Source organism: Cynocephalus volans, chromosome 3 (genome assembly GCF_027409185.1).
Source record: "Cynocephalus volans isolate mCynVol1 chromosome 3, mCynVol1.pri, whole genome shotgun sequence".
Taxonomy (NCBI): Eukaryota; Metazoa; Chordata; class Mammalia; order Dermoptera; family Cynocephalidae; genus Cynocephalus; species Cynocephalus volans.
In genome coordinates this window covers 169,308,514-169,334,576 of record NC_084462.1, presented here as the reverse complement: position 1 = coordinate 169,334,576, position 26,063 = coordinate 169,308,514, and the positions used below count along the sequence as shown (strand labels likewise).

Genomic DNA, 26,063 nt, shown 5'->3' with positions numbered 1-26,063 from the left:
TAGGGTTCCCTGAAGGAGAGAGCTAGCTTTACTATTCTGCTTTCCAAGGGTTTCTTTGAAGCAAAATCTATTGCAAGACCAGTAGCCTTGTTGCTAAATCACCAGCCTTATCTTGAAGACCCTCGACCAAGCTAGAACTTCAATTAGGCATTAATTAGTTAATCAATTAATTCAGGCAGTGATCTTTCAACAAATATTCACTGCATGTCTCATCCATATCACCTTGGTGCTGAGCAGTGACGGTACAATATTGCACAAGATAGAAACAGTATCTACCCTTGGACAGTTCACAGTCTATTAGGGAGAGAGAGAAACTAGGAAATAACAAATAATTAATTATGAAAAATGATGAGTTCTGGATAGGAAACACATGGGGTGCTATTATCAATAAACCTGGAAGAAGCACTCTTGCAACCTCATCAGGCAAAGGGAAAATTTATTTGGTAATCAGCAAGTGACGATATTGTGTGTGTATGTGTATGCATATGTGTGAGAGTATGTGTGTGTGTATATACATATGTGTACATATGTACGTATATATGTAAAAGGCAAAGGTTATACAAGATATTTTGCTTTTATAATGTAAAAAATTATTTTAAGGAAGGAAGCCATTGGGAAAAAAGTATTAACTGCAAATTTTCTCATGGCCTCTACTTCCTAAATAATTCCTCTGCCATACCACCATTCGCTAGATTATTTACAGAGAGTAAAGGGCAATAGGAAGGGTCAAGCTGGTTGGCTGACTTAACATCCATCCCAAAGACTCTTCTTTCTATGTCATGGGACTAATGATTTGACCACATATCCCAGATTATCAATAAACTAAAAAACTTTTACTTTTTCCGGGTTATGTTTGCATGCCATTTTATTCTCCCCCAGTGAAAAACAAAATCATCTAACACCAACCAAGAATGTACTCTGTGAGTGAGTAGGCCCTGAGTGTGCACTTGGGGAGCATATATCTGGTAGGAGGGAGGATAGTTATATGCAAAGAATATAAGTAGAAAAGGTTCCGTGCAGAGGCAGAGCTAGAGGTAACAGGGAGAGATTACAGAAAGGAGAGAGGGGGGCTCAGCAAAGTGTTTCTGGGGTAGCATTTGGACTAGATCTTAAAGGGTAGACCTGTTAGACTTGTGGGAACCGGCAGTGCCGTGCACCTGCTCAGCCACCTTTACAAGCTCATGGGAATACCCATTAAGCCTCTTTTTCATATTAAAACTAACAACTGTTTGTTTCCTGAGAGCATATGTCTTGTTGGGGAGCAATAATAAAATATCCATTTCCATCAAGTTGTGTTTTATCATCATAATGCTTTTAGTTCCTGCAGTGCATTTTAATGTGTTGCAAGAAACATGGAAACTGACTAAAGGCATAATGGATGTGTAATTGACGGGGAGCTGGTGAGGCCACGGATGGGACATGTTATGGCCAGAACGTGAAAGTGCTCCTCTTGAAGTCACAAGCATTCTCTGCACTGGAAGGAGCCAATAGGCACAATTTGGTTTTGCCCCACACTCCTAGAAGACGAGTGGGCAAAATTGCTAGTCTCCTTGGTCTGGCTGCATTTGCCCTCAGTCTCTCCGCTGGTGGCCTTGACCCCACTAATGGTCACAGGTTCCAGATTGCACAAGAAGAGGAAGTGCCCTGTCAATGCAAGCATGTGCAGTTTCCTGAAGAGCCTCTTGCCGAAGGAGAAGATACTTTATGAACGCTGTGAAGGATGTTTTTCTCAAAGAAAAAGTTAGAGGTCAGGCATGAGAGCATTTCACGGCATTCAGAGCCCTGGCAGGCAGGCCTGGTTCATTCCAGAACCCTCAGAAGGGAAAGGTATAGCATTTGAGCTGTCGACCCCGACCATTTTTAGAGTCTAGTCAGTTTGGTCAATGCATCTTGGAGGAGGTTTTCTTAAATGAACGCAATAAATGCCAAACTGACCTTTTGAGGGAGAACTTAGTTGGTGAGAAGAAACCATTTTACTTCGTGTTCTAATAGTAAATGTGTTCTAAATAAGGTCTGGCCCAAAGTCTTACATTTTTCTTTAACCCCTACAGCATAAGAATAGGACCACTGAGCCCTTAGTAAGGGCTTGGTGATTATTGACTGATGTCCTCATATGTTTGCAGAAGGTGTTCCTGAAGAATTGCAGCTAAAATAGTACCAGGTGTAAGGATGCAGTTGAATTCAGAACTCCTCATTACACTGAGGCTCCATCTTTACAACACTAGTATTTTCCCAAAATGTTCTTGAATGCTATTTTTTTCCCATTGCTTTTGGATATTCTGGTTTTAAAACAAAAGCACTTATTTACCAGAAGGCAAAAGAGATTTCTCAGCACCCAGTAGAATGAACGTTAGCGAACCCTGGTGTTTCTGCTAAGTTAGACTTCAGTTGGGTGTTGGTATATTTTCTGTCTCTCTCTGGTTCCTGGATGTGGAAGTGAGCGAGTTACAGTACATTTTGATTCAGTTTTAATCCATCAAAATCAAGTTAGTTGTAAGTGATGGAAGAGCTTACTTTGTGTAGTCCAGGCTGCCTGGAGACATCAGCCACATGCCAAAAGCTTGCTCGTTGCCCGGCAACCTTGCTGGAGGAATAGATTTTCTGCCACTGGCTCCCTTTTTAGTCGAGGCGGAATCTATTAACACTACTATTCTAGCCCAGAGAACCGGAGCTGGAGTTTAGCTGAAAAGAATGGTCAGGAGGTTTTGTTTTTATTTATTTATTTTTTTTCATAACCCAGCACCGTGTTTCTGGCTTCTAAACTCTACTGCTAATTTCACTGACTTCTACATAAAGACTTAGTTTATTAATACTACTTAACACTGTTGAAGCTAAAGAGGTCAGTCTAGAGTCTCCTTGGCCCCTACGGAAGCTCAAACCACCGCACAGGGAGTGGGTGTGGACCCTGAGCATCCAAGTTGAAGGGGGGGAGCATCTGCCCCCCAAACTTTTCCAAGTCCTCACCAAGTGTACTTGCCCACATGTGCTTTCCAGAGGCAAACTTATCATCTGGCTGTTGAAGCTGTTATTTCTTCAGGTATACATGATCTAGTTCTGATTGAAAAGCATCTGTGTATTCCTTCCTCTTATCCTTCCATCAAAGAATGTCTTTTCTCCTTTTGTGGCTAAATACTTCAACGACAGGATTGATGGTTTCCTTTCTCCCAGGGGAGTGTGCACTGCTGTCAGCCCTATTGTTTTGCTTATGCTCTTAATGGAATAGCTTTGGGTCGCAGCAAGGGAAGATGATGCGAAGCCTAGCGTCAGGTGGCTAGAGTTATTTGCCACTGCTGAAATGCAATTTTAATAATGGACTGTATCAGCTAAATGTGTTTCCTTGCCCCTTCGTAAAACAAAGAAAGATCTCAGCACATTAACCCGTTGGTGGCAAAAAATAAAAAAATAAAAAAAAAAATAAAAATCTCCAAGAATGCCATTTAATTAAATGACACGTGCATCTCAAATTAGAAATCTGGTTAACAGACTTCAGAAATTCTCTGGAGAGGAGAGGAGGGGGTTGCTCCTTCTTTATTGAATAAATTTATTTATTTAATTAATTAGTTTATTTAGTAAGTAAATGTAGCCACCTCATCAGTTTCCACTCTTTCTATGGGCCAAATGCAGAAAAGTACAGTTTGTGATTTGGTAGAGAAATGAGCTAACTTGACATAACCGTGACTAACTCGATAAATCAACCTCGGAATGCATTTATTTGTTCTGAAGATTCTGAACTTTATGAGTTATGAGTATTAATTAAAAGTATTTGGGGTTATATTTTCCCAAGTAATCTTAGAATATTACTGATGTAAGGGATCTTTGAAGTTGTAGTTCAAGCACCTAGTTTTACAAATAAGGAAATCTGAGAAGTAGAAAAGTCTGCTCAAGGATGCACAGCTACGTCGAGTGACAGAGCAGGGACCAAAACCCAGGCCATTTGACACTTAATTGTAGTACCACACAAATGACTGTTTGGGATGAGCTGAGGCAGGAAAAGCACCTGCTTCTATAGCTCTGATTCCATTCATATATCGAACAAATATTTTTATGCAAACCTGTCGTGTGTGTGTGTGTGTGTGTGTGTGTGTGTGTGTGTGTGCGTGTGCGTGTGCGTGTGCGTGTGTGTGTGTGTGTGTGTGTTGGTACTGGGCTAGGTGCTGGGGAAACTCAAGATCCTTACTTTCATGATGTTACATTTTTAGAGGTAGAAGGACCCTGCAGTCCACAATGAAATAAGCAAGAGAATTACAGGTTGTGATAAGTAGTTACTATGTTATAAGGTGAACACAGGAACGTTAGCAACGATTAGACAACAAAGTGTTTGCTGAAGTCCAGGTGTTAACTCTGGGAACACCTGCATTCTTACTGCTAACAGAAGATATGTTGGATAAATTGAAACCTCTGAAAGTGATTCACTGTTACACATTAAGTTGTACCACAACGGAGAGATGCGCTCGGTGAGGTAGGGAGCTTCCTCTCACAGTGTACAAACTAAAATTGAAATTGGTAGAAATCTCAGAACTCCCAGTTCTGAAATATTGTGACTCAGCCACTTTGTTTGTTCCTTTGTTCGTTCATTCATTCATTCAATTCCTTCACATTGCAAACACTTATTAAACATTTCCTACTTACTATGGAAAATCTGCACAACAAAAATATTTCCAAGACCCAATGTGACCCACTTATATCAAGGAATATTCCATACAAACTTCTGTTAGCAGCAGTCTTTGGACATTTTATCCTAACAAAGTTTGATGTTTTTTTTTTTTTTTTTTTTTTTTTTTTTGTCGCTTTTTCGTGACCGGCGTGCACCAGTCATTCTTATATAGGATCCGAACCCGCGGCGGGAGCGTTGCTGCGCTCTCAGCGCAGCACTCTACCAAGTGCACCACGGGCTCGGCCCCAAAGTTTGATGTTTAAAGTCATCTAGCTCATTTTTTTTTCTTTCTAACTGGTTGCTGTAAGGTCTCCAGGCAACTTTACCTTCAGTTTTTTTTTTTAAAAAAGTGTCCTATGCAACTGGATATCCATATGCAGGAGAATGAAACTAGATCCATACCTCTCGCCGTATACTAAAATCAACTCAAAATGGATTAAGGATTTAAATATACACCCTGAAACAATAAAACTTCTTAAAGAAAACATAGGAGAAACACTTCAGGAAATAGGACTGGGCACAGACTTCATGAATACGACCCCAAAAGCATGGGCAACCAAAGGAAAAATAAACAAATGGGATTATATCAAACTAAAAAGCTTCTGCACAGCAAAAGAAACAATTGAAAGAGTTAAAAGACAACCAACAGAGTGGGAGAAAATATTTGCAAAATATACATCCGACAAAGGATTAATATCCAGAATATATAAGGAACTCAAACAACTGTACAAGAAGAAAACAAGCAACCCAATTAAAAAATGGGCAAAAGAGCTAAGTAGGCATTTCTCTAAGGAAGATATCCAAATGGCCAACAGACATATGAAAAAATGCTCAACATCACTCAGCATCCGGGAAATGCAAATCAAAACCACATTGAGATACCATCTAACCCCAGTTAGGATGGCTAAAATCCAAAAGACTCTGAACGATAAATGCTGGCGAGGCTGCGGAGAAAAAGGAACTCTCATACATTGTTGGTGGGACTGCAAAATGGTGCAGCCTCTATGGAAAATGGTATGGCGGTTCCTCAAACAATTGCAGATAGATCTACCATACGACCCAGCTATCCCACTGTTGGGAATATACCCAGAGGAATGGAAATCATCTAGCCGAAGGTATACCTGTTTCCCAATGTTCATCGCAGCCCTCTTTACAAGAGCCAAGAGTTGGAACCAGCCCAAATGCCCATCATCGGATGAGTGGATACGGAAAATGTGGTACATCTACACAATGGAATACTACTCAGCTATAAAAACGAATGACATACTGCCATTTGCAACAACATGGATGGACCTTGAGAGAATTATATTAAGTGAAACAAGTCAGGCACAGAAAGAGAAATACCACATGTTCTCACTTATTGGTGGGAGCTAAAAATTAATACATAAATTCACACACACACACACACACACACACACACACACACACACACACACACACACACACAAACGGGGGGGGGAAGAAGATATAACAACCACAATTATTTGAAGTTGATACAACAAGCAAACAGAAAGGACATTGTTGGGGGGGAGGGGGGGAGGGAGAAGGGAGGGAGGTTTTGGTGATGGGGAGCAATAATCAGCCACAATGTATATCGACAAAATAAAATTAAAAAAATAAAATAAATAAATAAATAAATAAATAAATAAATTAATTAATTAATTAATTAATTTAAAAAAAAAGTGTCCTATGAAACTCTATTGTGAGGATTTGCTTCAGTTTTAGATCTGTATTTAAGCAGATGTTTTAGAGGGCAGAAGTAAAATCTTACTTACTTGGCTAGGTGAAGCATCTCTTTTCAAGGTCTTGAGCTAACCACATACCCCACAGTCACTTGTTCCTGGACTTTGCTGCCCTCCCTATGTATTTGCCCAGAAATATCCTGGATTCCGAAATCTGCCATAAATTTAACATGGATGTTGCGTTTCCTTTACTACCATGCTGTCAACGTCGATGTGAAGGAATGAAGTGACAGACACTGGAGGTGTTTACCCTGCTGTCCTTTGCATTTCCTTTGTTCTGCTTGCATAGTGAGATCTGGGTATCAGATTTCATAGACAAGTGGGAACAGCCCATGGCGCTGTTTTTGTAATTTCACGTTAAACTCATTTCCTTGAAAATCTGGCTTGAGATGAGAGTTTTCTTCAGACTTTTCTCCCATTTTGGTGTTTCTTTTTTCTTTCCTCATGTGGTCTATACTGTCTTTCACTTGTATTCGAGTTGAATATAGTTTTGTTTTAGCATAAGAAAACACAGCTGCAGTGGATTTACCATAATGGACTTCTCTCTGTCACCTTTCAGTGTCCCATGCAGTGGTTCCCGAACATGGAAAGTTGGCTCTGTGCTAAGTACTCTGTTGCATAATTTGGCTTATATTTCTCAGTAAATACTGTGATTTACAGTAAGGGGCAAGTAATGTCATTATATCCATTTGACTGATGTGGAAACTGAGGCTGATAAAATTTAAGCACTTTTTAAGCCAAGGTCACACAGTGTAAGTGGCAAGCAGGAAGTAAAGTTGTATTTATATGATATTATAGTCCCTCTACTGCTATAGGTGCTAGCTATCGTGCCCCCTTTATTTCTCCATTGTAGGCACCTTCTTTTTTTCTTTTAAACTGTGACAAAGTCCTTAAAATAATAAGGGAGGAGCGATTTACGTATCATTTCCACTGGACCAGTGTTTTCTATGTGTTTTTCAGAACACTAGTTAGCAAGATGCCTCTAAAAAAAAAAAAACTTTCTTGCATTAAATTAATTTGGTTAAAACTACCCATTATGTCCTTTTCTAGGAGGTTGTGAATTCACCTTAGCCTATTAAGAAGTCTGCCTCTCTTTCAGCAGGAAAAAAAATAGTTTTATTTCAAATTTTTCCATTTTCATTTTATTTTCATTTTTATTTATTTTTTCCAAATTTCCATTTGTCTGCAGAACCTTTTTTTCTCCTAATGCCTTTAAAAGCACAATTTGGAAAAGGCTTCAATTAAAAGACAGAGAGTTTGGTGCATTCCACTACACAAATGAATTTTTTTAAAAAAGGAAAGAGGGCTTAGGCAAAGCTGCAAGCCTCAATTCCTCATCTACAAAATGGGTATAACAGTTTATGGTCCAAACGGGGACTCTTTGAGAGGGAAAGAGAATACCCTTAATCATGATTCTGGGACAACAGGCACAAATCAGAATGATCCTAACAAACCGTGATGCACGGTTATCACAACGCCTGGCACATAGCAAACATCAGAAGTCATCATTGCATCATCATTGTCATTACCCTGCCTTCCCCAAACCACAGACTGCCGAAAGCAAACATAGCAGCCAGGGTGGACCGAGGGTGTCTTCGGTTTCCTTGAACCCACCCCACTTCCTTTCAGGCCCTTCACCATCCTCATTCCAAACCCAGCAGTGCTGGCAGGATGCGCGTTACCGGGGCATTTGGGGTAGCTACCAGCCGGTGTGCCATGTCATAAAAGTGGAACTGTTTGGGGTCATGGGACATCCTTGGGAAAAGGGCTGATGCCCCCTGTGCTAGGTCTGAAGGATCATCACACAATGCCTCGAAGGTTATTCCAGTGAATGGATCCGATGAATCTAATTAAGCTCTGAGCATCCCACTTCCACTTCACTCAGCCCGGTGTTCAAGGGGCACCAGGCTATATCCAGGGTGACCCCCAAATATGCCTGATAATTAAAACAATTTCTGCCCAGGCTGATTGCTCTCCCCCATTACTTTCTCCCATTACTAGAGAAGTAAACAATAAATAATGTAATAACCCAGGTTAAATAGAAAAAAAGAAAGAAAAGAAAAAAAAAAAAAAAAGAAGAAAGAATGTTCTCAGGCCCCCTAGAGATGACAGCTTCCTGCTTTATCCTGTTTCCACCTTAAAACTCTGCCTATATTTTTTACCTAGACTCTTCCAAGTCAAGAAGTATGAGTCCCCTCTTCTTTATCTCCTTCCTCGAAACTTGCATTTTTTGCCCACGTCATGGCTAGGATTTGTGCCTTCCTTGCACGTCTCCTCCCACCTGGTACGGTAAGCTCCCTGCGGGGAGGCACTGGGCTGTCATACCTTTCTGGCCTTGTAGTGGCCACAGTAACTACTTACAAAAGACATAAATGAACTGCATTCTGGAAAGAAGAGCAAACCCATCATGTGGATCTCTTTTTCTGAGTTAACTCTAGCCAAGTGAATAACCCCCTCTTTGGGTGACAGTGAGAAATTTGAGAAGCTGCAGTAACTCATTTATATCACTAGGGTTCCATTTGGAAAATGATACCTCCTGTTGTCTAATTTAATTAGTAATTGTGTTTTCTGTTCCAATTGAAAGCCTCAGAAGAAAGGATTGTAATAAACTGTGGTATATGGTATTATTATTGTTATCTAATTATATGTACCATTGTGACAGTTTTTGATTAAGGCACTTTTCAAGGAAGCACTTGTTGATGTTATCTAATAGGTTTTTCTCTTCTTCTCCCTTCACCTCCCATCTATTCTAAAGTCCAATATGTATTAAGAACGAGCCTTGTTTTATAGATATGTGAATTGATGCACACAGTTTTGTTGCTGATGTTTGTTTGTTTATTTTTTAATGCATGGCCTAAGGTTGTCTGGCAAGCCCATTCTGCATCCAGAGGTTGACTCACCAGTCTTTTCTGAGATGTCACCCACACATTGGCAAAGGCTGTGGGGGAACCAAGAAAATGATGGCTCAATAAGAAGTTGGAGGATGTGGGGTCTGCCGTGTCTCTGCCATTTACTTATTGCGTGACTTTGGGCAATGCATTCACTCATTCATTCATTCGTCAAGCATTTTATAAAATCACCAGGTGGTCAGTGCTAGGCTAGGTGCTGGGACTACAGAGATGAATAGGACATTGTCCCCGTCCTCAAGGAGCTTCCTGTGTAGAGTGTGGAGTCAGACACATAAACCAACACCCTTGGAGAAATGCCGACCCATGGCATTTGTCAGAAGTGTGTTCAGGTAGCGTAGTAGCCCAGAAGAGGAAGGAGCAACACCACATGTCGCACTGTGGAAAAGCTTTGTGGTGGAAGTGACTTTGGGTTGAGTTTTAGGGGCGTAAAAAAAAGTTATCATCGAAGGATTATGCCGTGGTAAAGAATTTGGATTTTATGCTTCTTTGTAATTTTCCGATGGGAGCCCCTGAAGAGTTTTAAACAGAGAACAGTGCAGTCATTTTTACGTTTTAGAAACATAAGTGTGGAGAATTACTTTACTTAATCTCTATGAACCTCACTTTTCTCATCTGTAAGACAGACACAGATAATATGCACTTCTCTTGTTCATGGGTTTGCTTGGTTTGCATTTCTCTTTAAAATGCAATTAATATAGTTAACATGCACTCATTACTTTCTAAACACTTTAATCCTCACAGCAACCCCATGAAGGTCATTATTGCAACTATCTGCATTTTAGATATATGAATAGTCACAGAGGCTGAGTATCTGACCTAAGCATATACAGCTGGGACTAGTAGCGCAGCCAGGTTTTGAACCCAGGTCTACCAGATTCTGCACCCCTCATGCCCATAGCCACCAGGCAGTGCTGTTAAGATGCTACTGAGTCTTTTTATCTGCCACTTACTTCTGGCCTGAAATATCTTGGATTGTTTTTTTTTTTTTTTTTTTTGCCTCCAGTGACCTTAGCAAAAAATGTTGCTGTATTGGAAAGACTCAAGATCAGCACCAAAGAATTGTGCCCTTGTTTACAACTATTTAATTTTTGTCTTTAATAATGTGGCCTTTTCTCATTCAATAGAAACAAATTTATGGAGTAGAATATATGACTTTAATTCTTTTGTACTAACTGGGTGTTACAAACAATGTATGTTTCTATGGGCATATGCATAAATCTTCCTTACCGTGTTCACAGAAAATCAATCATGTCTCTTACTCCATCCTTTTGGGGAGTTTCTTTGCAGTTTCTTTGCAGATCCATATTATGAATAGGTAAAAGTAAAATTGAAGAGGATGGAGAGGGGTGGAGGACAAACAGAAAATAAAAGGTCAAAAAAAAATGAAGAGGATGTGATGAGATGGATTAAAGAAGGGGAAAGATCTTGAATGGTGTAGACTTAAGAGGAGTTGCCAAAAAGCAGAAGAGAGAAAGGTGAGGAAGTAGATTTGGCAAACTCAGCAGGCTTTGCTTGTTGAATAGACAGTCTGGAAAATATTCTAGAAGTTCACACACAGGCAGTTGCGATCCAAGGACAAGTTAACAGTGTCTCTTTGGTAAAAGAATTTATTGGTAAAAAGTTTATTCACTGTATTTTGTCTGTACTTGATCACTGCAGGGTGACAAAAAGCTGCACTATCTGTGAAACATGAATAGGTGTTTTTAAATTTTGCTGCTTGAAGATTCAGGAGGCTCAAGAATAATAATTAAAATAAAATGCTGTTCCATGTCTTGACCTGTGTTCAGTGTGCCGAGAAATAGTCCTGAAAAATGCCAGGGTTACACATTTTGTGGCTTGGGAGGTACAGCCTTCAGCTGCTCATAAAAAATAAATAGTGCCGTGTTCTTGTATGGACTCTTTCTTGAAGATCTTCTAGAGTGGATTTCCTGCTGAAATTTCACCCTAACTTAAAAAAAAAAGTGGAAGAAAGAAAAGCTGTGTCTTACTTAGAACATTAGGCATGTTATGCCTCAGTAAAATAATAGAATCATAAAGAGAAAATGCTCCATTGAGATAAAATAGCTGTCCTTTATGTCCACTGCTTAAGAGTAATTTATCTGCTGTTTGTAGGTTATGCTTTAATGGGAAGGAATATTAAGAGCGTGAGAAAGAATTTCTTTATTAAATAGAAGAACATGGCAAAAAATGTATCCCTAATTGAAGCACCTGTTTAAAAAGGGCAAATTCAGGGATGTGGACGAAAATATATCCTCCAAGATTCTGCTGCCTGGCATGTAGGGAGAATGGGGTAAATACAGGAGCCGTGGATAGAACTGACCTCGTGACACTGGTGTGAGGTTTGGTGGTGTCACTGCCTAGCTCACTGGTTTTCAAGCTTGGATGTGTGCTGGAACCACCTGGGGAGCTTGGAAAAGGGTTATGCCTGGTTCCACCCCCAAAATTCAGACTGTGATTGGGACCTGGCCTGGGCTCAGGGGATTCTAAGGTACAGAAAAGTTTGAGAACCACTGGCCTAGAAGATGACTAATTCCTTTCTCTTTCTGTGTTCTTTGTAGCTAGGGCAGTTTGCTGTAGGACCTTAGGTTAGAAGACTTATCCTGCGTGTGCCAGAACACTCTGGAGCAGGAGTCTTCAACACCACACTCAAAGAGCTAGCCCTTGACTACGTCTGGTTGATAGTTTCCTCTCTTTGAGGGGTTAAAAAGTAAAATTCCAGTGTTACTTTGAAAATGGATTTTTTTTCTGTCACAGAGAAAGCATAATTATATTTCTGTATGAATTCCATAGCAGAAAAAAAGAAAAAAGAGCACAACCACATCCACATGAAGGCAAAATTCCAAGGAATGGGATGACGAGTGAGGTGAGAATTATCAAGGCATCTTGGACAATGTGAGTCTTGACCCTAAGTTGCTGCTGTAAAAACCAAAAACTAAACCAAAACAAAGAAACAAAAACAACCAAAAAAGAAAGAAAAGAAACAGAGCCACATTCTTGATTATAGGTCCGACTATCAGAACCGCATATCCCAGTTTCAGTGGGAGCTTTCTCTTTCCTTTTCAGAATTTCCAGAGAAAACCAGGCAGTACGGTGTAACATAAATAAGAAGAAACATGGCTTTTAGTCAGTACTTTGCTGGTAATAAGACTTGATCTTAAAGAATGCACTTAACTTTTATGGACTGGTTTTTCTCAATCTGTAAAACTGGGGTGGTGCTATCCCTGCTAACTTCCTCTCCAAAACAAGATACAGTTTGATAAAGGACATTTAATTCCTTATAAGGAACTTCCTCCGGGCCGATATGTTAGCTTGGGGTGATGTAGAATGGGTATCTGCACCTCCGCACCGACATCCACGAAGTGGCAAAGATGAACCACGCGGGAGGCTCGTGGTTCAGAAATAAAGTCAGGAAGTCATGGGGGCATCGCATGCAGGTGGATCCAAAAGACTGAAGTCAGGGATGGGTCAGTGCTTCTCAAGCTGAACGTGCCCACAGATCTCCTAGAAATGTTAAAACACAGATTCTGATTCAGCAGGTCCAGGGTGGGGCCTGAGAGAGTCTGCGTTTTTGACAAAGCACATCTCCAGGGGATGCTGGTGATCCTGGATCACACTTTGAGAGGCAGGCGGTGCAGACCATCCGCTGGTATTAAGGCATTTCTTAGGGCAGCTGGAGGAGAGTAGAGGGGAGAGGTGGCATGGGCCGAGGAGACTGGTGTGTGGCTTTCCTCTCTGCATGATAAGAATAAAGCCAAAGCATAATTTTTTGGCTTTGAGTTTATGTGACCCCAAGCAACTTGGTGTGATCAGAGCCTGTTTATGTTCTCACCTGCCCCTTTTATAGATACTAATTTTTATATACTTTCCGTTCTCTGCATGACCTTTGGGGGAGCCTGGATATAAAAATTTAGTTTTTCCATATCAATTTCTTTTCATTTTTATTGAATTCTCAGCCTCCTACCTTTCTCTGTTTGTGATCCAATTTAATATCTCCTGAGTCTTTGTTACCTACATGTACGACTATAGCTGTAGAGATCTCTCTTCTCTGGTGCCTGTGATAGTGGTTTTTTTTAAAAATCTCTAGGTAAGTGGCTAAATTATTCAAAATAATCACCTAGCTGCCCCTCAAACTCATTGAGTGATTAGTGGAAATGTTGGTTAAACTTGGGGTGGAATCAACTTGCCCACATCATTATAAATAGGATCCTCTAATTATATTGTTTGCCTGACAGAAAGATTTTCATTTTGCTGCTATAAATCAATGGCTGTGTTGTGTTTCCTGATCATTTTGTAATGTTCTCACACAGTATTTAAGGTTTGTAAAGTTTAAGAATAGATGTAGTTTTATGTGTTCTAATTTAAACATAGAGCTTGGAGAGGGAGAGGGTTTTGAAAAATATGGTTGTGACATGTTTATTGTAAACATGTGAAGATGAAGGCCGTGATTATGCTGGGTGCATGTATACCATACCTTGTCCACAAGAAGGCTTTCATGGTCGTGTAGTTAGCATGGTATTTTCTTTCTTTAAAAAAATTAAAACTGATGATGTCTCTTGGAATACATGAACACATTCTGGTTTAAAATAATCCTCCATAACTAGGGTTTTCCCTCAAGTTTCCATGGCTTTCTCTTAGAACTGCGGACCTTTTGAAATTGAGGTGCTTTTCACCAGCTGCAGTCAGTTATTCCTTATTCTCTAAGCAGTGGTTCTCGAATATCAGCATGCATCAGAATCACCTGGAAGGCTAATAACACACAGACTGCTGGGCTCCACCATCGGAGTGTCTGATTGAGAAGGTCTGAGACAGGGCCTGAAAACTTGCATTTCTCCCAAGTTCCCAGGTGATGCTGCTGCTGCTGACCCAGCTACCACACTTTGAGAAACATTGCTGTTTCAGCCCTTGCTAAGTGTGTCTGAAAACAGCAGCATATACATTGTACCTTGCTGATGCATCACTTGGGTGCTTGTAAGAAATACAGACCCTGAGGCTCCAGTCCAGACCTACTGAACCAGAATCTGCATGTTAACCAGATCCCCCATGTGATTTGTTTACATGCTAAAGTTTCAGAAGCCTTGATTTACATTTAGATCTGTGGTCCATTTTGAATTAATTTTTGTATATGGTACAAAGTATGTATTGAAGTTTATTTTTTCCTTTACACATGGATTTCAAATTGTTACAAAATCATTGCTGAAAAGACACCTTTTCTCCATTAAATTACCTTTGTAATTTTGTTTTAAATCAATTGACCAGATATATGTGAGTCTATTTCTGGCCTCTATTCTGTTCCATTGACCTATATGTCTACCTTGATGCCAATGTCACACTGTCTCGATTACTGTAGTGTTATAATAAGTCTTAGAGTCAGTAGTATAAGTCCTCCAACTTTGTTGTTTTTGAAAGTTGTTTTGACTATTCTTGGTTCTTTGTACTTACACATGTATTGTTAATCAACTTGGCAACTGCTTGAAAAAAATTCCAATGAGGTTTTGATTCAGTTTACTTTAAATTTTTAGATCAATTGGAGGAGAAGTAACATGTAGTGATACTGAGTCTTCCAATCCATGAACATGGTATATCTCTCCACTTACTTAGGACCTTAATTTCTCTCAGTAATGTTTAGTTGTTTTTAGCATACAGGTCTTGCATATCTTTTGTCAGATTTATTCCTCAGTATTTCAGCTATTTATGTTATTGTAAATTGTATTTTTTACTTCAATTTCTGATTATTGTTTACTAAGATATAGAAATACAACTGCTTTTGGTATATTGGTGTTGTATTCTGCAGTCTTGCTGAACTCACTTATTAGTTCTGGGATTTTTTTTTTTAAGATTCTTTGGGGTTTTATATAAAGATAATGACATAACCTGCAAATACAATTTTACTTCTTTCTTTCCAGTCTGGTTATCTTTCATTTCTTTTTCGTGCATAGCTAGAACCTCCCATACAAAGTTAAATAGAAGTGGTGAGAGCAGAAAACCTTGCCTTGGTCCTGATCTTTGGGGAAAAGCATTCAGTCTTTTACCAGTAAGTATGATAATACCTGTAGTGATTTTTGCTGTAGTTGCTCTTTATCAAATTGAGGAAGTTCCTTTTTACTCCTAGTTTGCTGACAGACCTTACCAAGATCAGATGTTGTATTTTGACAAATGTTTTTTCTGTGTCTGTTGAGATGATCATATGACTTTTCTTTTATAGTTGTTACTATGGTGAATTAAATCAATTTATCACTCTAATATTAAATCAACCCTGCGTTCCTGGAATAAGCCCCACTTGGTTATATATAATCTTTTACATTTATCATTGGATTTCACTTGCTAAACTTTTTTTTGTTTGTTTGAATAATTCCTTTTTTTTTAAAAATTTTATTTTGTCGATATACAATGTGGTTGATTACTTTGGCCCATTACTGAAACCTCCCTCCCTCCTCCCTCTCCCCCCTCCCAACCAACAATGTCCTTTCTGTTCGCTTGTCATGTCAACTTCAAGGATTTGTAATTGTTATGTCTTCTTCCTCCCCACCCCCCAGTTTTTCTTTGGTGTGTGTGAATTTATTTATTTATTTTTAGCTCCCACAAATAAGTGAGAACATGTGGTATTTCTCTTTCAGTGCCTGACTTGTTTCACTTAATATAATTCTCTCGAGGTCCATCCATGTTGTTGCAAATGGCAGTATTTTATTCTTTTTTATAGCTGAGTAGTATTCCATTGTGTAGTTATACCACGTTTTCCATATCCACTCATCTGATGATGGACATTTGGGCTGGTTCCAACTCTTAGCTATTGTAAAGAGTGCTATGATGAACATTGGGGAATAGGTATACCTTTGGCTTGATGATTTCCATTCCTCTGGGTATGTTCCCAGCAGTGGGATAGCTGCGTCATATGGTAGATCTATCTACAATTGTTTGAGGAACCTCCATACCATTTTCCATAGAGGCTGCACCATTTTGCAGTCCCACCAACAATGTATGAGAGTTCCTTTTTCTCCGCAACCTTGCCAGCACTTATTGTTCAGAGTCTTTTGGATTTTAGCCATCCTAACTGGGGTGAGATGGTATCTCAGTGTAGTTTTGATTTGCATTTCCCGAATGCTGAGCGATGTTGAGCATTTTTTCATATGTCTGTTGGCCATTTGTATATCTTCCTTAGAGAAATGCCTACTTAGCTCTTTTGCCCATTTTTTAATTGGATTGCTTGTTTTTTTCTTGTAAAGTTGTTGGGGTTCCTTATATATTCTGGATATTAATCCTTTGTCAGATGTATATTTTGCAAATATTTTCTCCCACTCTGTTGGTTGTCTTTTAACTCTGTTAATTGTTTCTTTTGCTGTGCAGAAGCTCTTTAGTTTGATATAATTCCATTAGTTTATTTTTCCTTTAGTTGCCCATGCTTTTGGGGTCGTATTCATGAAGTCTGTGTCCAGTCCTATTTCCTGAAGTGTTTCTCCTATGTTTTCTTTAAGAAGTTTTATTGTTTCAGGGTGTATATTTAATTCTTTAATCCATTTTGAGTTGACTTTAGTGTATGGTGAAAGGTATGGGTCTAGTTTCATTCTCCTGCATATTGATATCCAGTTCTCCCAGCACCATTTGCTAAAGAGGCAGTCTCTTCCACAGTGTATAGGCTTGGTGCCTTTGTCAAAGATCAGACGGCTGTAGGTGTGGGGGTTGATTTCTGGATTCTTTATTTTATTCCATTGATCAGTGTGTCTGTTTTTATGCCAGTACCATACTGTTTTGGTTATTATAGCTTTGTAGTATAGTTTAAAGTTAGGTAGCGTTATGCCTCCAGCTTTATTTTTTTTGCTCAGCATTGCTTTGGCTCTGCGTGGTCTTTTGTTATTCCATATAAATGTCTGGATAGTTCTTTCCATTTCTGAGAAAAATGTCATTGGAATTTTGATGGGGATTGCATTAAATTTGTATATCACTTTGGGTAGTATGGACATTTTAACTATGTTGATTCTTCCAATCCAAGAGCATGGGATATCTTTCCATCTTCTTGTATCCTCTCTAATTTCTCTCAGCAGTGGTTTGTAGTTCTCATTCTAGAGATTTTTCACATCCTTGGTTAACTCAATTCCTGAGTATTTTTTTTTTTTTTTTGGTGGCTATTGTAAATGGCCAAGCTTTCTTGATTTCCCTTTCTGCATGCACACTATTGGAGAATAGAAATGCTACTGATTTTTGTGTGTTGATTTTATATCCTGCTACTGTGCTGAAATCATTTATCAACTCCAAGAGTTTTTTTGTAGAGGCTTTATGCTGTTCGATATATAGGATCATGTCATCTGCAAACAGGGACAGTTTGACTTCATCTTTTCCAATCTTGATGCCCTTTATTTCCTTCTCTTTGCTGATTGCTCTGGCTAGTACTTCCAACACTGTATTGAATAGGAGTGGTGAGAGTGGGCATCCTTGTCTAGTTCCTGTTCTTAAAGGAAAAGCTTTCAGCTTTTCCCTGTTCAGGGTGATATTGGCAGTGGGTTTATCATATATGGCTTTAATTATGTTGAGATACTTTCCATCTATACCTAACTTATAGAGGGTTTTTGTCATGAATGAGTGTTGAATTTTATCAAATGCTTTTTCAGCATCTATGATCCTTGTGTTTGATTTTATTAATATGGTGTATTACATTTATTGATTTGCGTATGTTGAACCAACCTTGCATCCCTGGGATGAATCTCACTTGATCGTGGTGAATAATTTTACATATGTGTTGCTGTATTCTGTTTGCTAGTATTTTAGTGAGGATTGTTGCATCTATATTCATCAAGGATATCAGCCTGTAGTTTTCTTTTTTAGTTATATCTTTACCTGGTTTTGGTATCAGGATGACGTTTGCTTCATAGAATGAGTTTGGGAGATTTGCATCTGTTTCAATCTTTTGGAATAGTTTGTAAAGAATCGGTGTCAATTCCTCTTTGAATGTTTGGTAAAATTCTGCTGTGAATCCATCTGGTCCTGGACTTTTCTTTGTTGGGAGCCTTCTGATAACAGCTTCAATCTCCTTTATTGTTATTGGTCTTTTCAGATTTTCTACGTCTTCATGGCTCAGTTTTGGGAGCTTGTGTGTGTCCAGAAATTTATCCATTTCCTCCAGATTTTCAAATTTGTTGGCGTATAGTTGTTTATAGTAGTCTCGAATGATTCCTTGTAGTTCAGATGAATAAGTTGTGATATTATCTTTTTCATTTCTAACTTTTGTTATTTGAATCTTCTGTCTTCTTTTTTTTGTTAGCCATGCTAATGGTTTGTCAATTTTATTTATCTTTTCAAAAAACCAACTTTTTGATTCATTGATCTTTTGTATTGTTTTTTGGGTTTCAATTTCATTCAGTTCTGCTCTGATCTTAATGATTTCTTTCCATCTGCTAATTTTAGGTTTGGATTGTTCTTGTTTTTCTAGTTCTTTAAGGTGAAGTGTTAGGTTGTTCACTTGCCATCTTTCCATTCTTTAGGTGAGCATACAATGCAATAAATTTCCCCCTTAGTACTGCTTTTGCCGTATCCCACAGGTTTTGGTCTGATGTATCATTATTTTCATTAGTTTCAATAAATTTTTTGATTTCCTGCTTGATTTCTTCTTGGACCCATATGTCATTAAGAAGAATGCTGTTTAATTTCCATGTGTTTGTGTAGTTTCCAGAATTTCATTTGTTATTGATTTCTAATTTTAATCCATTGTGGTCCAAGAAAATACATAGGATAATTCCAATTTTTCTGAATTTGTTGAGACTTGATTTGTGATCTAATATGTGATCTATCCTGGAGAACGATCCATGTGCTGATGAGAAGAATGAATATTCTGAGGTTGTTGAATGGAATGTTCTATAGATATCTGCCAATTCCCATTGGTCTAGAGTATTGTTTAGATCTTGTGTTTCTCTACTGATTCTTTGCCTAGATGATCTGTCCAATATTGACAGTGGGGTGTTCAGGTCCCCTGCTATTATGGTATTAGTGTCTATTTCCTTCTTTAGGTCTAATAGAGTTTGTTTTACAAATCTGGCTGCTCCAACATTGGGTGTGTACGTATTTATGATTGTTATGTCTTCTTCATGGATCAATCCTTTTATAATTATGTAGTGTCCCTCATTGTCTCTTTTTATGGTTTTTAGTTTAAAGTCTATTTTGTCAGATATAAGAATAGCCACTCCAGCTTGTTTTTCTTTTCTGTTTGCATGGTAAATCTTTTTCCATCCTTTCACTCTTAGTCTATTTGAGTCTTTATGGGTGAAGTGGGTCTCTTGAAGGCAGCATATAGTTGGGTCCTCGTTTTTAATCCAGTCAGCCAGATTGTGTCTTTTGTTTGGGGAATTTAAGCCTTTTACATTAAGAGTTGTTATTGAAAAGTGTTTACTTATTCCTAGCCTTTTATTGATTATTGTTTGGTTGTCTTAGGTGTCTTTTGTTCCTTGCTTTCTGATTTACTGTTTGTTTTCTGTATTTGTTGGTTCCTCTGGTTGTAGATAGCCTTTTTGTTTGTTTGTTTTCTCTTCATGAATGCCATTTTTATTATACTAGTGGGTTTTGATTTTTCTTGGGTTTTTATGGCAGTGGTAGTTATTTTTCAGGAACCAAACCCAGTACTCCCTTGAGAATTTCTTGTAGGGTGGTCGTGTGGTGGTGAACTCCCACAGTTTTTGTTTGTCTGAGAAATATACTATTTGCCCTTCATTTCGGAAGGATAGCCTTGCAGGGTAGAGTATTCTTGGCTGACAATCTCTGTCTTTTAGTATTTTGAATATATCATCCCATTCCTTTCTGGCTTTTAAGGTTTGTGATGAAAAGCCTGATGTTAGCCTGTTTGGGGCTCCCTTATAGGTGATTTGACGCTTCTCTCTTGCAGCTTTTAAGATTCTCTCTTTGACTTTGAGTTTTGCCAATTTGACTATGACATGTCTTGGAGAAGACCTTTTTGGGTTGAATACATTTGGAGATCTTTGAGCTTCCTGGATCTGAAGATCTGTGATTTTTCCTGTACCTGGGAAGTTTTCTGCCACTATTTTGTTGAATATGTTTTCAATGGAATCTCCATTTTCCTCCCCTTCTGGAATACCCATGACTCAGATATTTGAGTGCTTAAGGTTGTCTGATATCTCTCTCAGATTTTCTTCAATGCCTTTGATTCTTTTTTCTTTTCTTTTTTTTTTTTTTTTTTTTGTCTGCCTGTGTTATTTCAAACAGCCTATCTTCAAGTTCAGAGGTTCTCTCTTCAACTTCTGCAAGCCTGCTGGTTAAACTCTCTGTTGTGTTTTTTATTTCACTGAATAAATTCTTCAGTTCAGCAAGTTCTGCTACAATTTTTTTCAGGGCATTGATTTCCTTGTACATTTTTTCTTTCAGGTCCTGTATACTTTACCTCATTTCATCATGATATCTAGCTGAGTTTTCTTTTATCTCATTCAGTTTCCTTAGAATTATCATTCGAAATATCTTGTCAGTCATTTCAAGGGCTTCTTGTACTATAGGATCTAGAGCTTGAGAGTTATTACCCTTTGGTGGTATACTTTCTTGATTTTTCGTATTTCTGGTATCTTTTCTTTGATATTTATTCATTGTGGCAGGGGGTTTCACAGTCCACAGGTTTGACACTATTGTCTGACTAAGATGTTGCTGGGGTTGCCAATTTGTTATGGCTACCTCAGTGACTGCTCAGTTGGCCAGTAGTGCCTTGCATGTGTGGTTGCCTTGGGTTTTGGGCCTCTCCGGGGAGCCACCTCTCTGGTCAGCTTGGACTCGGCCAGGCTGCTGGGTCACGGGGCGGTAGCACAGGGTGTGTGGGTTCTGCTGAGCTTCCACCTCCTGTGCTGGATGTCTCCCTGTTCCTCATGCACTGGGCCGGGCTGCTGGGATGCGTGAAGGCACCACAGAGCATGTGGTCTCTGTGGAGCTTCCCCTTCCCCTGCTGGATGTCTCCCTGCTCCGTGTGCATTGGGCTGGGCTTGGGATGGAGCCAGGTGGTGGCGGTGAAGCCCACTGCTTCTGGATCATGTGGTAGTGGCCCCCTCACGGGGTGTGTGGTCTCTACGGAGCTTCTGCCTCCCCTGCTGGACGTCTCTCTGCTCCATATGCACTGGGCCAAGCTGCTGGATCGTGCAGCAGCAGCGGTGTGGTCTCTGTGAAGCTTCTGCCCTCCTTGCTGGACCTCTCCCTGCTCTGCACGCACTGGGCCGGGCTGCTGGATCGCGCAGCAGCAGTGTGGTCCCCGCAGAGTTCCCGCCTCTCCTGCCGGACGTCACCCTGCTCTGTATGCACTAGGCCAGGCTGGGAATGGAGCCGGGTGGCGGTGAAGCCTATCTTCTGGATCACCTGACGGCGGCACCACTGGGCATGTGGTCTCCGCAGAGTTTCTGCCTCCTCTGTTGTACGTCTCCGCATTCCGTATGCACTTGATGTTATGTTTTTATAGTTATAAATCAGTTGATTTGTGGGAGAGAGTGATGCTAGGGACCGTCTATTCTGCCATCTTGACCAGAAGTCAACTTGCTAAACTTTTTTTGTTAAGAATTTTTTCATGTGTGTTCATGAGGGATATTGGTCTTTAGTTTTTTTTCCTTGCATATCTTTGATTTTGGTGTTAGAATGATCTTAGGTTCTTCAAATAAAGCAGAAAGCATTCTGTCCTCTTCATTTTTCTAGCAGCAGTAGTGTAAAATTATTATTTTTTCTGTAAATGTTTGGTAGAATTCACCACTGAAACTATCTGGAGTCTTCTTTGAGGGAGTATTTTTACCTACAAATTTAATTTCTTTAATATTTGCAAGCCTATTTAGATGATCTTGTTTTGTTTTTTTTTATTGATCTTTGTATCTTTCAGGAGAGTTGTCAACTTAACTTAAATTTTTAAGTTCATTGGTATGAAGTTGTCCATCATGTCCCTTCATTATACTTTTAATATCTGTAGACTATAGTGACATCACCTCTCTCATTTCTACAAATTGTAATTTGTTTTTTCCTCTTCATTTTCCCCTAATAATACTGATTAGTGATTTATCAGTTTTACTGATTTTCTCAAAGAACCAGCTTTTGGTTTCATTGATTTTCTCCTATTTTTTTGTTTGTTTTCTTTAATTGATTTCCATTTTATTATTTCCTTTCTTCTTCTTGCTTTGGGTTTCATTCCCTCTTCTTTTTCTAGTTTCTCAAGGTGGAAGAAACTGAAGTTATTGATTTAAGACCATTCTTGTTTTTTTTGAATATAAGCATTTGATGTTTTAAGTTTTTCTCTAAGTGTGTTTAGCAGTGCCCCACAAATCTGAGTATGCTGTGTTTTCCTTTTTATCCAGTTGAAAATATTTTTTTCATTTTCCTTTAAATTCCTTCTTTGGCCCATGAATTATTTAAGGATGTGTTATTTCATTTTCAAATATTAGGGGAGTTTTCAACTATGATTTTGTTATTGATTTCTAATTTAATTTCATTGTGGCCAGAGAAAATACTTTATATGATTTGAATCCTTTTACATTTATTGATACATGTTTGATGGCCCAGAATGTGGTCTATCTTGGTAAATGTTCCATGTGTGATTGAATGTATAGTCTTCTGTTATTGAGTGTAGTGTTTTGGACTTTAGATCAATTTGGTTGATAGTGTCATTCAAGTCTTCTATATCCTTACTGATTTTCTGTCTACTTGTTTTATCAGTTATTGAGAGGAGGTTCCTGAAATCTCAGACTGTAATTATGGATTTGCCTATTTTTCCTTGTAGTGCTGTAACTTTTTTTCATGTATTTTGAAGTAATCTTATTAGGTGTCTAAACATTTAGAGCTGTTGTGTTCTTTTGGTTAATTGACCCCTCTACCACTATGAAATTACCCCTTTACTATGGTAATATTGTTCAATTTTAAATCTACTTTGATTTTAATATAGCCATTTCAGCTTTATTTTATTGTTTGTATGTTATATCTTCTCTATCCTTTTACTTTTAACCTGGTTGTGGCTTTATATTTAAAGTGGGTTTTTTGGTAAGCAGCATATGGCTTGGTCTTGTGTTTTATCCCATCTGAAAATCTCTCTCCTTTAACTGGGGTATTTAGGCCATTTACATATAATGTGATTGTTGATTTGATTGAGTTTAAGCTGAACACTTTTTATTTATTTTATATCTGCTCAATCTTTTTTTCTTTCTCCTACTGGATTGAGTATTCTTTTTTGGCTCTGTTTTATCTCCTTTATTTATTTAGTAGCTATATCTTTTTTATTCTTTTAATATAAATATAAAAATGTTCAGTATTGATTATTTTAGTGGTTGCTTTAGCATTTATAGTATACACTTTTAATTTACCATTGTCTGTTTTCAAGCAATATTATATGAATTAATGTATAGTATAAAATTCTTATAAGAGTACACTGCTATTTCTTTCCTCCTGGCTTTTGTGCTGTTTTTGTCCTCATATGTTTTACTTCTATGTTTCTTATAAACCCCACAAATTACTATTATTATTTTGCTTTAAATGGTCAATTGTCTTTTAAAGAGATTTAAGTAGTAAGAAAGAAAGTCCTTTTATGTTAAACTACATAGTTATTTCTGCTGCTTTTCATTCTTTTGTGTATATCCAGATTTCCATCTGTGATCGCTTTCTCCCTGCCTAAAGGACTTCCTATAACATTTCTTATAGTGTGGTCTGCTAGTGATGAATTCTTTTAGCTTTTGTATGTCTGAAAGTCTTTATTTCACCTTGTATTTTCATTGGGTATAAAATTCTAATTTGATGGTTTTATTTTTTTTCTGTATTTTAAAGATATAGCTCCACTGTCTTCTGATTTGCATTGTTTCTCATGAGAAATCTGCTGTCATCTTTGTCTTTGGTCTTCCATATATAATGTTTTCTATCCCCCTGTGGTGCATTTGCCATGCTTTGTTTTGGCTTTTAATCTTTGTTTTTCATAATATGATATGACTAGGTATGGTTTTCTTTGTATGTATCTTGCTTGGTGTTTACTGAGCTTCTTAAACATGAAGATGTATGTCTTTAACCAAATTTGGGAAGTTTGTGGGCATTATTTCTTCAAATAATCTTGGTGTCTCATTTTCTCTCTCTCTCTATCCTCCTCTCCTCTCCTCCTCAGACTTAAATTGCTATATATGGATAGATAGATAGATAAATAGATATAGTCTCACAGGTTCCCAAGGTTCTAATTTTTTCTAGTCTTTATTTCTCTCTGCTTTACAAATTGAATAAATCTTCATTTTGTTTTTGAGTTTATAGACTCTTCTGTTCTTTCCATTCTGCTCTGGAGCCCATTCAGGAAATTTTTAAATCTTACGTTTTGTATTTTAGTTTTAGATTTTCCAGTTGGTTTTTGTTTATTATGAGTATATTTTCTTTTATGTTGTGTGCATAGTTTTTTAGGGGGGGGAGCGTAATATCATGTGCATATTTTTAATGGGTCTTTAAATCCTTGTCTGTTAATTACATATTTTTAATGGGTCTCTAAATCCTTGTCTGTTAATTACAACATCTGGGCCGTCTTGGGGTCAGTATTTCTGATTACCTTTGACTTTTATCTTGAGTACAGACTCTTTTTTCTTGTTTCTTTATATGTCTAGTCATTTTGGATTGTAACCTGGATGTTGTGAATGATACATTGTAGAGACTCTGGATTCTGTTATTCTTAAATAATGTTGATTTGTTTTGTTTCAGCATGCAGTTATCTTTAGTAAACTCTCATCCCAACCCCTGTCTTTCTTGTAGTGGGCAGCAGCTAAATTTCTTTTCAATTCTTTTAGCCTTAACTCATCTGCTTGTAATCTTCCCCACACATATATAGCCACTGATTTGGGCATTTTTATAAAAAACCTGGGGTCTCCCCCTCTCAGACTCTCTGGGATTTCACTGCTTCCTCTCTAGATTTTGCAGTCTTCTGGCTCTTCAAGCCAGTTAGACATTGGGTTTCTATCTAAATTTTAAATGTTCCACGTGGCACTGTCTAGTGAAAAATCTTAAAAAATAAAACCAGAAATTTTACCCATTGTCTTCCCCTTCTTTCAAGTGTAGATTTCGCTATAGCTTTTCCTGCTTTTGTGCTCTTCACCATCTTCAGGTAGTGTTTGTTTGCTCATTTGATTGTGTTTTAGTCTAAGGTTGGTAGTTGTTATCGGCGAGAGGATTGATCTGTTAGAAACTGCTATTACCAAAAGAAAATCCCCCTCTTTTCTAACTTTTAAAGTTTTACCCCTGCCGTAGGTTCTTAAACCCCCTTGGCTTCCCCCATGCAGTCTGAAGGCATTACCATCCCCCTCCCTCCTTAGGCAGTCCCAGTCCTGACCCCTGTCTTTCCTTGAGGGACCTTGTACACTAGTCTCTCTATTCCCATTGGTGGCATCATCATCTCATGACAGGCTTTATCCCTTCACACCTGACCTTCTGGTTCCAGACTCTCCTCCTCCAGATCATCTTCAATACCTTTGCCCCAAACTTCCTTAAATAACACATTCACAGTTTCTGCCTAGCTCGGATGGCTTCACTGGCTCTCCACCGACGAATGATGTGGGTCTTCTCGCTCACGGGTGATGATCTATCAGTTGTTCTGGAAGCCAGCTGCCCTCACACTCCTGTTCACACAGCCCTTTCTCTGCAGTCTTCTAGTTCCCCTGAAGATATGGGAGGCAGAGTGAACGGAGGCAGGACTTGACTCTCAGCATGTACCATAAACCACTCAGGATGTTGGGAAAATGGAAACATGTCTTCCTTCAGATATATTGGGATCCCCTGGCTTGCAGCCTGAGCAACGCAGGCATC

The 26,063-nt window shown here is 38.6% G+C and overlaps 1 protein-coding gene across 4 annotated transcripts in view; it reads left to right on the top strand.

The window, feature by feature from the left end:
- The window catches only part of FOXN3 (forkhead box N3), a 387,084-nt gene that overhangs the window by 62,355 nt on the left and 298,666 nt on the right, over positions 1-26,063 (top strand). Inside the window, exon 1 of one of the 4 annotated variants that reach the window (XM_063091912.1) lies at positions 15,316-15,336. The exons of the other annotated variants lie outside the window; for them this stretch is intronic. The gene's annotated coding sequence lies outside the window, so the exon portion shown is untranslated. Of the gene's footprint in view, positions 1-15,315; positions 15,337-26,063 lie in introns of those variants that run through there. 4 annotated transcript variants of the gene reach the window in all.